This window comes from Scyliorhinus canicula, chromosome 1 (assembly GCF_902713615.1).
Source record: "Scyliorhinus canicula chromosome 1, sScyCan1.1, whole genome shotgun sequence".
NCBI classification, from domain to species: domain Eukaryota; kingdom Metazoa; phylum Chordata; class Chondrichthyes; order Carcharhiniformes; family Scyliorhinidae; genus Scyliorhinus; species Scyliorhinus canicula.
Window position 1 is genome coordinate 10,863,323 of NC_052146.1, and position 13,742 is coordinate 10,877,064.

Consider the following 13,742-nt stretch of genomic DNA (forward strand, 5'->3'; position numbering starts at 1 on the left):
TATCCCTTGAAAAAAGGCCTTGGGGATGAAGATCGGTATGGATCTGAACAGGAAGAGGAACCTCGGCAGTATGTTTATCTTGATCGTCTACACCCTCCCCACCAGGGAAAGTGGGAGTGCATCCCATATCTGCAGGTGTCGCAACCTTTCCAGCAATCAATCACGTAAAATTCTCCCCAAAATCTGGGTGAAAAGGGGCCACAAAATGAAAGCTCTAGCAGGAGCCACCCAACGTGAGACCTCTACCTACATGTCGCCACCGGGGCTGATTGTGATATTTTACCTACTGGAGTAAACATAGATAACCACTTCAAATAATGGAAAATATTACAGTCAGCTCCCACATTTATACAGGCTAAATTACCATCCAGAATTATTTACAAATAGTCATTCAGAGGCAATATCATAGACATAGAGCAGGATTCCCCATTTGGGAGTTTTATGCTTTTCATTCATGTCCCTTCACGATTGGATTTGTTTATTGTCACGTGTACCAAGGTACAGTGAAAGACAGGTTCACTGGTAGATAATTGCCAGGTAAGCGATCAAGCAATCTGAATGAGTATAGGAGGGATATAGAGAACCTAGTGGAGTAGTGTAACGACAACAATCTCTTCCTCAACATCAGCAAAACTAAAGAGCTGGTCATTGACCAGGAAGCAAAGTATCATACACACCCCTGTCTGCATCAACGGGGCCGAGGTGGAGATGGTTGACAGCTTCAAATTCCTGGGTGTGTACATCACCAACAATCTGTCCTGGTCCACCCATGTCGATGCTACGACTAAGAAAGCACAACAGCGCCTATACTTCCTCAGGAAACTAAGGACATTCGGCATGTCCACATTGACTGTTACCAATTTTTGCAGATGCACCAGATAAAGCATCCTATTTGACTGCATCATAACCTGGTATGGCAACTGCCCGGCCCAAGACCATGAGAAATTAGAGAGTCGTGAACAAAGCCCAGTGCATCACACAAACCCGCCTCCCATCCATTCATCTCTCTACATCTCCTGCTGCCTTGGGAAAGCGGGCAGCACAATTAAAGACACATCACACCTGGGTTATTCACTCTTCCAACATCTTCCATCGGGCGGGCAGGAGGTACAAAAGTCTGAGAACATGCACTAACAGGTTCAAAAACAGCTTCTTCCCCGCTGTTACCGGAATCTTAAATGATCCTCTTCTGGACTGAACTGATCTCCTCACACATCTTCTCTACTGAGTAGCACTACACTCTGTATGCTCATCAGAAGCCTGTACCTATATATTTACATTGTATATTTATGCATGTCCGATGTTTTTTCATGTATGGAACGAACTGTCTGAACTGTATGCAGAACAATACTTTTCACTGTACCCCAGTACACGTGACAATAAATCAGATTCAATTCAATTCAATGGTTGGGCTCTCATGCTTGGCAGGTGTTGAGGTTTCCAATGGTTTTTGTTTACTGTGCCAAGTCCCTCAGCGTGAATGCGTGAAAAAGGGATGTCTTGGTGCTCATTCTGCAACGAGGTTAGTTGAACAGCACTTTTGACATTTCACAAAGGGCAAATCAAACATAGCCCTGTGCAATGAGACAGAGCCGTAACAGGCTGAGTGTGACAGATGAGAAGAGTTGTAACTAGCAGGATATGTGAGGCACAGAATGGGTGACTGCATACAACAATCATCCCAATTTTAATTTGGAGCAGGGATAGAATTGCAGGGAATATAGTGGGTAGCCCCCCACCCCGCCTAACCAACAACTCTATCAGGGCCCCAGCCTGATTTCTGACAAAGTGGAACCCAGGTGTGTTGATCTGACCAGTACAATGAAGCAATAGTGTATAGCACAAATGTGGTTTGTATACATTTATTTTGCATATCCTACGTGTATATTGATGCATAAAAAGTGCAACAATTGGACCTACACACTGAATATTTTCCACTTATCAGAAATTTGTTTTTTTAAACATTCCTTTGCTTTCTCCTTGTGTTGACTTTCCACGGCCACCCTTTTCTGGGCTTTGAATACTGAACAACTGAGCTTCAGGCAGGTGCCCAAGAACAGCCCGAGTCTAAACAACTTCTGTCCTTGCTCATGGGGAGGCATTTAGCTTTTACGAAGCCTCTCTGCCTGATGGTTGGGAACATGCCATGTGTCAACAGGGCTGCCAAGCACCAGGGGAATGTTGTGAATGAGATTTACGATCGCCAAAAATGAAACAGGTTGTTAGTCCATTCAAACAAATGGACCCGTCTTTCCAGAATGACTTTTCAAAATAGTTTGTACTTTTAAACCAAAATGAGTGTCCTTTTCAATGTGCAAGTCTTGACAGGTGGACATTTCATGTGGAACACTAATACACAGCACACTGTTGCACATTATAAATTCCCCAGGAAATGACTTAAAACTAGCAACCGAATCAAGGGGCTTTTAGTGGGCCATCATAATGTAGCAGAGCTTTGTCCTGTCCAACATTAAAGCTCCATTGCAACATTATTACCTCGTAATCAGTACCAGATGTATAGTATCTATGCTGGATGCAAGAAAAATGTGCAATGTTAGATTGCTGAGCAAAACTAAAATGGCATTTTCTATTTATATTTTCTCAAAACCTTTCAGCTATAAATCCTGAATGATTCCCCCAACAACAATCAAGCTCATGCTGTCAATATTTCTTGCTGTAGATTTTTGTAAAAATGTATTAACTGGTGTTGCAGTTATATCAACTATGTTATGGTGTGAAACAGAAGGAGCAGGGTGTGGGAGCCAAGAGAGCTGAGCGGAAAAGAAGAATACCAGGGTGCACAAAATATTGGGAGAATTAGATAGCACTGGTACAGAGAATAAGTAATAAAATCTAAATCAGGGTTAGTGTGTATGTCTGTGAATGCATGGAGTATAGAGAATAAGATTGGGAGTTACAGGTGCAATTGCCATGTGAACATATGATGTTATGGTGATAACAGAGACCTGGCTGAAGGGAGGTCAAGACTGGGTGTCAAATATTACTGGATACAAGGTGTTCAGAAAAGATAGGAAAGGAAGAAAAGGAGGAGGGGCGGCATTATTGGTTAAGGAGACCATTGCAATGCTGGAGAAAGAGGATGTCCTGGAAGGTTCAAGAACCGAATCAGTTTGATTCGTGGTGAGGAACATTGCTTGGCGTAGTTTCCAGACCAACTAATGGGAATGATGTATAGGAACATATCTGCAGGAGAATCACAAACATTATCGAGTAGATATAATGTGGGGACTAATTACCAAAATCCAAATGTAGTCTGGGACAGTGGTTGTGTAAAGGATGGAGGTGTGGCAAACGTTCCTAGATTGTGTTCAGGAAAACTTTCTACAGTAGTGTATATCCAGTCCAAGAAGAAAGGACCTGGTTGGACCTGGCACTTGGAAATGAGGTGGGCAAAGTCGATTAAGTGTAAGAGGGGAACATTTAGGAGACAGTAACCACTGACAACGTTTGAGGATAAGGGGTAAACTTTTTAGGACTGAGGTGAGGAGAAATCTCTTCACCCAGAGGGTGGTGAATCTGTGGAATTCACTACCACAGAAAATAGTTGAGGCCAAAACATTGTGTAATTTCAAGAAGGAATCAGATATAGCTCTTGGGGTGAAGGGATCAAGGCAGATGAGGGAGAAGGCAGGATTTGGATATTGGACTTGATGATTAGCCATGATCATAATGAATGGCAGAGCAGGCTCAAAGGGCCGAATGGTCTCCTTCCTTCTATTTTCTATGTTTCTGTGTATCATAAGATTTAGGATGATGGTCGTAAAGGACAATGAGAAATTCACAGGAAGAATAATTCCCTGGGGGAGAGCAGACTTCAATGTGGTGAGAAGGAGCTGGGTCATATAGACTGGAGCAAAAGGATGATGGGAATAACTAGCTGAACAATGGGCTACCTTCAAACAAAATAAATAGTTTGGGCAAAGTCAATGTATAGAGAACGATGTCTCGACCTTGCCGTGCCCGACTTGGGACACGTTGAGCTCTTGCGAAATTTACCAGCCTCGTAATTCCTCATGAGATCTAACGAGATCTGGAAACCACCCATTGAGGCCGAGACTCAGATTTGTATATTCAAGTGAACAGTTAGTCTCATTTGAATACTACATCTACACCAAATGGCACTGCCAGAGTGGAAGAGGCACTACCAGGGTGCCAGGCTGGCAGTGCCAATGTGCCCAGCAGGCATGTTGCCCACATCGTGGATCAGGCCCGGGGGTGCCTTGTCTTTATGAGGTGGGGTGCAGGGGGCTCAATGACCCTTTTATTGGTGAGTTCGTGCTTTGGGTGCGTCCAAAGATTGGGGCGCAATTCCTCGTTAATGCAGGAAAAGGGACAAAGTGCAGCCTCAGTGGGGTATTCTTTGCCAAGGCCCAGCAATGAAGCAGTGTCCCGTTTAATAGCGGGGTTGGTCTCGGCGCTGTCAGCGCTGGGAAACACCGGCTAAACGCGCTTGACACAGGACTGTTTCATTTCCATTAAATCGCGCCCACATTCTCTCAAAAGGAAAAGGTAGGGCAAACCAATCCAGAGCTTGCTGGATGGAAAAGGCGATAGACATTTCGAGAAGGAATCAGATATAGCTCTTGGGGTTTCTTCTTAAAATAAAGAAGAAAACGTGTGCTTATTGCTCATGTCAGGTAGAAAATACAATTGAGAAGCAATATGAATACAGAAGGTTCAGATGGGAGGTGAAAAAGCAGATTGGAGAACAAAGAGGGATTTAGAAAAGGCTGGCAGCCAAATAAAGGGAAATCCCAAAGACATGCAAATAGTAAACATGTGGTAAAACAAGGAGGAAGGCCGATTAGGGACCTAAAAGGGAAATTACACATGAAGGCAGGGGGCATGGCTGAGGTATTCACAGAATCATAGAATTAAAGTGCAGAAGGAGGCCATTCGGGCCATCTTGTCTGCACTGGCCCTTAGAAAGTGCACCCTATTTAAGGCCACACCTTCACCCTATCCCGGTAACCCAGTAACCCCACCTAACCTTTTTGGACACTAAGGGGCAATTTAGCATGGCCAATCCACTGAACCTGCACATCTTTGGACTGTGAGAGGAAACTGGTTCCCCTGCAGCTACATATTGAGTATAATTCACATCTGCAGCAAGCTTGCTATAATCCTTCATAATAAGTGACTGATTGAAAACTAAGCAATCATTATTAATGAGATTGTCCTGGCTTCTTCTCCCACTCCGCCATCGATTAACATTGCTTAGGATTCATCAGCACACATTTATGAAACAACCCAAGAAAAGAGGAAGATGAAATGGAAAAATAAAGAATCAAATCACAGGCCCAGTCTGTGATACAGAATGATTGACTGCTGTTTCATCTCTCTGCTTGCACTTTGGATGCCAATATTTGTACACATTTGATTGCAGAGTCTGAGGAGAGGCAGGCAGAATGATTCATCTGGGAGAACTGCAATAAATTCATTCTCTGGGAATGCATACTGTTAAGGTTCATAAGAATCTATGAGCAGTTAGTTTCCAGCAACTGGATTGTAAATAACTGGAGGTTTTCACAACTTGAACAGTAAATAGGTGGCAAATCTCAAACATTTGCAACAAAAATTTAATAGTTAAGAAAAACATTTAATGAGATTAATTATTGTAAATTCAGAATAGACTATGTAATGTCACAGCTTGCTGCACCCCCAGCCAAGCTGTTCCAGTACAGCTAGAACACTGGCATCTAGCCGGCAATGTGGAAAATTGTCCAGGTATGTCCTCTACATAAAAAGCAAGACAAATCCAACACGGCCAACTACTGCCAAGTACTGCCCCATCAGTCTACTCTCAATCATCAGTAAAGTGACAGAAGGGGTCAACAGTGTTATCAAACAGCACTTACTTGGCAATAACCTGCTCAATGACGCTCACTTTGGGTTCCTCAATCATGAAATGAAAAATGAAAATCGCTTATTGTCACGAGTAGGCTTCAATGAAGTTACTGTGAAAACCCCTAGTCGCCACATTCCGGCGCCTGTTCGGGGAGGCTGGTACGAGAATCGAACCGTGTTGCTGGCCTGCTTGGTCTGCTTTAAAAGCCAGCGATTTAGCTGAGTGAGATAAACCAGCTGATTACAGCTTTGTTTCAAACATGGCCAAAAGACCTAAACTCCAGAGGTGAGGTGAGGGTGACTGCTCTTGACATCAAGAAGCATTTGACAGAGTGTGGCATCAAGGAGCGCCAGCAAAACTGGAATCAATGGGAATTGGGGAAAAATCCTCCTCTGGTTGGAGTCATACAAAGGTTGTGGTATTTGAAGGTCAATCATCTTAGTTGCAGGACATGGCTACAAGGGTTCATCAGGGTAGTGTCCAAGCCCAACCACCTTCAGCTGCTTCATCAATGACCTTTATTCCATTCTGAGGTTTGAAGAGGGGATATTCACTGATGATTGCACAATGTTCAGTCCCATTTTGGCAGGAGGTACAAAAGTCTGAGAACACACACTAACAGATTCAAAAACAGCTTCTTCCCCGCTGTTACCAACCAGACTCCTGAATGACTCTCTTATGGGCTGAACTTATCTCTTCACACATCTTCTCTACTGAGTAGTACTATACTCCATTTGCTCACCCGATGCCTGTGCCTATGTATTTACATTGTGTATTTATGTATGTTCTATGTTTTTTCATATAGAACATAGAACAGTACAGCACAGAACAGGCCCTTCGGCCCTCGATGTTGTGCCGAGCAATGATCACCCTACTTAAACCCACGTAACCCGTATACCCGTAACCCAACAATCCCCCCCATTAACCTTACACTACGGGCAATTTAGCATGGCCAATCCACCTAACCCGCACATCTTTGGACTGTGGGAGGAAACTGGAGCACCCGGAGGAAACCCACGCACACACGGGGAGGACGTGCAGACTCCACACAGACAGTGACCCAGCCGGGAATCGAACATGGGACCCTGGAGCTGTGAAGCATTGATGCTAACCACCATGCTACCGTGAGGCCCAAAATATATGGAACGATCTGTCTGGACTATACACAGAACAATACTTTTTACTGTATCTCGGTACATGTGACAGTAAATCAAAATCCACTCATGGCTCCTCACATACTGAAGTCGTCCATGTCCAAATACAGCAGGTCTTGGACAATATCCAGGTTTGGGCTGACAAATGGCAAGTAACATTCATGCCACAGTAGTGCAAGGCAATGACCATCTCCAACAAAAGAGAATCCAACCATCGCCCCATTGACAATTAATGGCATTACCATCGCTGATTCCCCAACTATCAACATCCTGGGGGGTATTATTGACCAGAAATTGAACTGGACCACCCCTATAAATACTGTGGCTTCAAGAACAGATCAAAGGCTAGGAATCCTGGGTAAATAACTCACCTCCCAACTCCCCAAAACCTGCCCTTCATCTATCTCCTTCTACTCTAGTTAGGAGTGTGATGGAATACTGTCCATTTGCCTGGATGAATGCAACTCCAACAACACTCAAGAAGCGGGACACCATCCAGGACAAAACAGCCCACCTGATTGGCACTCCTTCCACAAACATTCATGCCCTCCACCACTTACGAACAGTGGCAGCAGTGTGTATCATCTACAAGAGGCACTGCCAGGAACACATCAAAGCTCCTTGGAAAGCATCTTCCAAACCCTCATTCTGCTAATGTCTAGATCTAGAAGGACAAGAGCACCAGGCAGATGGAACACCACCTGCAAGTTCCCCTGGAAGCCACTCACCATCCTGACTTGGAAATATGTCACCGTTCCTTCACTGTCACTATGTCAAATTCCTGGTACTCCTTCCCTAACAGCACTGTGAGTGTACCTACACTACATCAACTGCAACAGTTCATGAAGGCAGCTCACTACCACCTTCTCAGGGGCAACAAGAACATAAGAACATAAGAACTAGGAGCAGGAGTAGGCCATCTGGCCCCTCGAGCCTGCTCCGCCATTCAATGAGATCATGGCTGATCTTTTGGAATGGGCAATAAACGCTGGCCTTGCCAGCGATGCCCACATCCCGTCAATCAATCATTAAAAGCAAGATTGAATCCAGATTCCGAATTATATAGCTTCAGCACTGGCATTGTAACAGAGCATAACTGTCGCCTCAATCGCAACATTTCTGGTTTCTAATCTGATTTTGATTTGATTTATTGTCACATGTATTAGTATACAGTAAAAATATTGTTTCTTGCAAGCTGTACAAACAATGCATTCCATACATAGGGAAGGAGAGACTGCAGCATATAAGGTTACATTTATAGCAAGGTGTAGAGAAAAGATCAACTTAATACGAGGTAGGCCCATTCAAAAGTCTGATGGCAGCAGGGAAGAAGCTGTTCTTAAGTCGGTTGGTATGTGACCTCAAACTTTGGTATCTTTTTCCTGACGGAAGAAGGTGGAAGAGAGTATGTCCGGGGTGTGTGGAGTCCTTAATTATGCTGGCTGCCTTTCCGAGGTAGCGGGAATTATAGATAGAGTCAATGGATGGGAGGCTGGTTTGCGTGATGGACTGGGCTACATTCACAACCTTTTGATGTTTCCTGCGGTTTGGCCAGAGCCCATACCAAGCTGTGATACAACCAGAAAGAATGCTTTCTATGGTGCATCTGTAGAAGCTGGTGAGGGTCGTAGGTGACATGCCAAATTTCCTTCGTCTTCTGAGAAAGTAGTCGTTGGTGGGCTTTCTTAACGAAAGTGTCAACATGGGGGGACCAGGACAGGCTGTTGGTGATCTGTACACCTAAAAACATGAAGCTCTTGACCCTTTCTACTTCATTCCCATTGATGTAGACCTAATCTGCTGACATTATTGTGGGTACTGCTCCTCTTTAACTTTCCAGCAGTTTCTCTAAAGCTCTAGATTCATCACAGATAGTCTTCACTATCTTTATGCTGTGTTCTGTTTGGCTTTGGTTTTAACTCCAGTTTTAAACAATTAAATATTTTGTTCAGGTATTTCTCCTATCTACGCGATGCTTCACATTCTTTAATCAAAATCACAGCAGCTTCCTGAAGGCTGGACAAGTTTGTACTGCGAGAAACTGGATCATACAGCATAGCAAAGTCTCAGATTCAGTCTCTGAAAATGCTTATCTGGCAAAGACAGCCAGGAGTCCTAGTCAAGGGTACTCACTTGGGACCAATGCTGAGAAACCTCCAGTTACCAAGGACAGAATCCAGTTCATGGATGATGCCCACTGTAGCAGAGCAAGCGTGCTGATCACAGTTCCAAAAAAGAAAAGCTACTGGTACTCATGGAATTTTACCCAAACATCAGCTGCTGTTTTCTTTTTAACAGAAAGAGGGTCTGCGCATGCATCAGCTGTAGCCAGGGACACAATCAATTAAGTTAGTGTAATGAACTCCAATTGGCTTTATTGGTTGGCCAATTGGAGTATGAGCTCCCTCAATGATAGCTCATTGAGGGGGCCCATATAATCACCTGTGTAGGCTTTGTGAGCAGTCTAAAGTTGACTGGACTGCTAGCAGCACTGTTTGTAGCTGCTCCTGTAATATCGTTATTGTAAATAAATATTGGTGTGGTGACAGAACTCCTGCCTCCCGTGGATTACTACAGTTAGCAACAGTAAAACATGAAGGTTTGGTCCAGAGCCTTCTGTTAGCATTTGAGGCAAATTGTAACCAATACATGCACCAGATGCAGCCCTGCTTTCATGGAAGGGAAAAATCGGAATGCTACTGCTTGGCTTGTTTTGTTTTGCTCACCTCCACTCTCCTTCACTACAAAAGAAACATTTCATCAGCAATGAAACATCATTTTTAAGACCCGCACTACAGGGACAAAATGATGCATCAGTCCGTGCACCAGAGGATTGTAGAAAATAATGGAAAGCATAGCGAAACTCAAACTTGGGTGACTTGCTTACCTATCATTTCTTCCAAACCCACCCAACCCAATCATTCAATGCTGTTTTGCTCACCAATTTCCACTACCAATCTTTTCTCTTTCCCTCCTCTCTTGGGAGCATTGGCTCCTTGGTGAGCTGCAGTGCCACAGTACTTCACCAAGATGTTATTATTTAGAAGTAGACCCTGTTATGTTGATGAGTTAGAAGAGCATGGACATCAGATCACAACAGAGCCAGATTTTGTCCTTGCCATTTGTTCACACCTCGGGCGGAATTCTCCACCCCCCCCCCCCCCCCCCCCAACCACACGGGGTGGGAGAATCGGCAGGGCGCTGCGCGGGTCCCGCCACACCACTCCGGCACCCACACGCGATTCTCCCACCCCCCCAAACCAGCGCGGCGAGAATCATGGCTGGCCGCACGGAGAATTGCCGCTCGCTGTTTGCAAAAGGCGAGCGACGATTCTCTGGCCCGGATGGGCCGAGCGGCCGCCCCAACAGGACAGGTTCTCGCCAGCGCCGTCCACACCTGGGCGCTGCCGGTGGGAACGCTGGGGGTGTGGCGTGTGGGGGGGGTTCCTGCACCGGGGAGGGGGGGGGCCTCCGATGGGGTCTGGCACGCGATCGGGGCCAACTGATCGGCGGGCAGACCTATCTAAAGGAGGACCTCCTTCCCTCCGCCGCCCCGCAAGATCCATCTGCCATCTTCTTGTGGGGCGGCCTCGGGGAGACGGCAACCGCGCATGACTTCATTTACACTACGCCGGCCGCGTCATCGCTTTTTACGCGGCGCCAAGGCCCAGCGTGCGTAAAATACGCGACGCCGCTCCTAGCCCCTCGGGGGCGGGAGAATAGGGGGCTGGGAGCAGGCTCCAACGCCGGAGTGAAACACTCCAGTTTTCACTCCGGCGTCGGGACTTTGTCTCCATTTCGGAGAATCGCGCCCCTCGACTTCCAGTATGGGGTGGTGGTTAGTGACCAAAAGTGGGACCTCTGGTTAGTTCTCCCTTTTGTAACCAGGCAACTGCTGCATGCCAATTCCTATCCCAGCTGAGATTAACACAAAGAATGGGAATTCTATTTCCTATGCAATAAATTGCCAGAAATATGAGCAGGATTCTCTATTGCCTGACTCCGATATTGTAATTGGCGATCGAGAGGAGAATACCTTCCGACACCCAAATTGGGGGCAGCGGTGGTTTGATGCCGATTTTCGAGCCTCCGTCCCCACGAAACCGGCATCATCGTGTCGCGCGTCATTGGAACGGCGTTGGCAGGTCTTCGGCAGGCCCTCCCCTGATGCTCCACCCCTGATGGGCCAATTTCCCGACCATGCAGATGATGTGTCGTCTGAACGGTGGGGAACTTGGCGTGGCGACCAAGGACCGTGTCCAGCGCTTTCACAGTCGGCCGGGAGCTGTACCACTGGCCGGGGGGTGGGCTTCTTCAAGGACTGGGGGGACTGATGTATGTGGCAGGTTGTCCTGTGGGGCCGTATTTGGCAGGCTGGTTCCGCGCACGGTTGGTGCCATGTTGTACGGCGCGACTGCTACAGGGCATCACCGTGCGCATGCATGGCCATGGACCCGGCCATCCTCCGCTCGTTTTTGGCACAGGAGCCGGGGGTATTACCCGGCGCTGCTGCTAGCCCCTCTCCGGTTCCGGAATCAGTGAGGGTTCGGCATTGTATAACGCCACAGTTCCCATGGCGGCGTCGGCACTTAGCCGCAGAATTGGAGAATCCAAACCCAATAACTTTCCAATTGCACCATTAAACCTGGCATCGATCCATTAAAATTCTTTCCATAACAGGGTTTCTGAATGGAGGAACACATCATCGTTAACAAAAAAGGATTTGAACAGGATGCTGTTTGCAAGTCTAAGCTCAAAAATAAATATACCTGTATTTCTTTCCAGCAAGAAAAGAATTTGTTTTTTTCTTAAAATACAGCAACAGGTTTTTAAAATTATTTCAGAAGCATCCTGTAAATTTTCTGAATTAGAATACATCTTCACAGCAGGTCATTGTACTCGAATCCCTGGCCAGTCAATGCACTTTCGGAACAGCATCAGTTTTAGCAACGAAATACCTTTTCCAATTATATCCACACCAGCTGTTCCTGGTCTATTATTCTGCTCACAGCCTTGCCTATGAGAACCAACAGGCTCTGCTTAATAGAGTGCAGCTATATCTTGTGACGCTTATTCACTCAATAAATTACTACAAATTGTTGGTAATTGTACAATTTTATGTTTACTTCTACAGTATTCCAGGACAAGCCACTGAATGACATTTTAAAATATATGAAGTGTTCTGACAACTACTCTCAATTTTCTCTGGCAAAGCAATAAGCACTCCAGTGTTCCCACCAAACATTATCAAGTGCGCCGCAGAAATTTATTGGAAGAGAAAATGATCTCAGTAGCAGCAATATTTCCTCCTTTCATAATCTTTATAGGCCGCTCTCCTTTATCATAGACAGCAAGACTCATTTCTCAAGTCAGTGGGTGTTTCAGGTTCAAACAAACCTCATTATTTTCAGGATACGGGCTGATTTGACCCACTGCTTCTTCCACAGAAAATTACGAAAATTATTCAAAACTAGGCAAGCAAAACATTTACAGCTTGTTGTTTGTTCCAGCTTTATAAATTGGATTGTCGGCTTTTACCGAGAATAATGCATCCCCTTTCTGTGGACCCAACTTACCTGCGTGGTAGGTGAAGAGAGGGAGATAAGAAGCAGCTGGTATGGGTCAGTATAATGAACAGAGATGTTAAAATCAAAAAAGAAATTGTGAAAATATAGAATAGGTATGTTGGCATCTCTAATGAAAAAGATGACATTCTAACAAAGCCTCATCATCCTTTCTTTTCTCTCTCCAGCCCTAGTATATATTTCCTGCATGTTCTGTTGTACAGACGTTTCTAGTTTCTTCTTTGTATTAGAAATTCCAATGCAGCCGGAATAAAAAGAATTTAAAGTGATTTTTTAATTACATGAAGCAGCATGCTATTGCCTCCAAGTCCTGCCTCCGATGGGGATTATATAACTGTTCAAACTTTGATCCCAGTCTCAAACATGAATGCTCTAAAGACGGATGTCTGAGCTTCTTGTTCGCATGGGTGCATACTACGGAACCTCACAGGCAACATGTAAAATATAAATTAAATTCAATGAGTCTCAAGTTGCCAACGCCGATCTCGGGTTTATTTGTCAATAAGGCACTAAGTACAGCCATTTCTAAAGCTCCAGGCACATGGAATTTAAATAGGTCAAACTCAGTGAACAGAAGTACAACAGCAGAAACTTGCATTTATGGAGTGTCCCGAGGGCAGAAAAACATCCCTACATGGAGGAAAGAATTATTAGGCGGGTTGGCCAAATATTTGGGGTGAAATATAACAGCGGCGCCCAGACTGGAGCACGACGCAGCCTGCAAGTCTCACGAGAGGGCTCACCAAGCCTTGTGCGATCTCACGGGATCTCGTGAGACGTTGCGATCTAGATCCCACCCATTGTGGGCACGATCTCGCTAATCTGTATATTAAAGTGTTGCAGTAAACAATACTTTGATATGCACTCAGCAGAGTTACTCATGGCGCAAGCCTCGGAGACCCTGAGAGCATGTTGTTTAGTACTAGTCTCCACAAATGGGGACCAGGCTTACCTGCACTTAGCGAGAGGCTCCCTTCCAGTGGATCGGAGGGTCCTGGGTGTCTGGGCTTTGATCAGAGTGGTAACCTGGCACCCCCAATGCCACCCCAGCACTGCCAGCCTGGCACCCTGACAGTACCACCTGGGTGCTACCCTGGCACTGCCCAGGTGGCACTATGCTGGCAGGGGTGATGC

At 45.6% G+C, this 13,742-nt stretch overlaps 1 protein-coding gene across 5 annotated transcripts in view; it reads right to left on the reverse strand.

The window, feature by feature from the left end:
* tango2 (transport and golgi organization 2 homolog (Drosophila)) overlaps positions 1 to 13,742 on the reverse strand; it is a 273,616-nt gene that overhangs the window by 148,496 nt on the left and 111,378 nt on the right. Inside the window, exon 1 of one of the 5 annotated variants that reach the window (XM_038809000.1) lies at positions 9,157 to 9,175. The exons of the other annotated variants lie outside the window; for them this stretch is intronic. The gene's annotated coding sequence lies outside the window, so the exon portion shown is untranslated. Of the gene's footprint in view, positions 1 to 9,156; positions 9,176 to 13,742 lie in introns of those variants that run through there. 5 annotated transcript variants of the gene reach the window in all.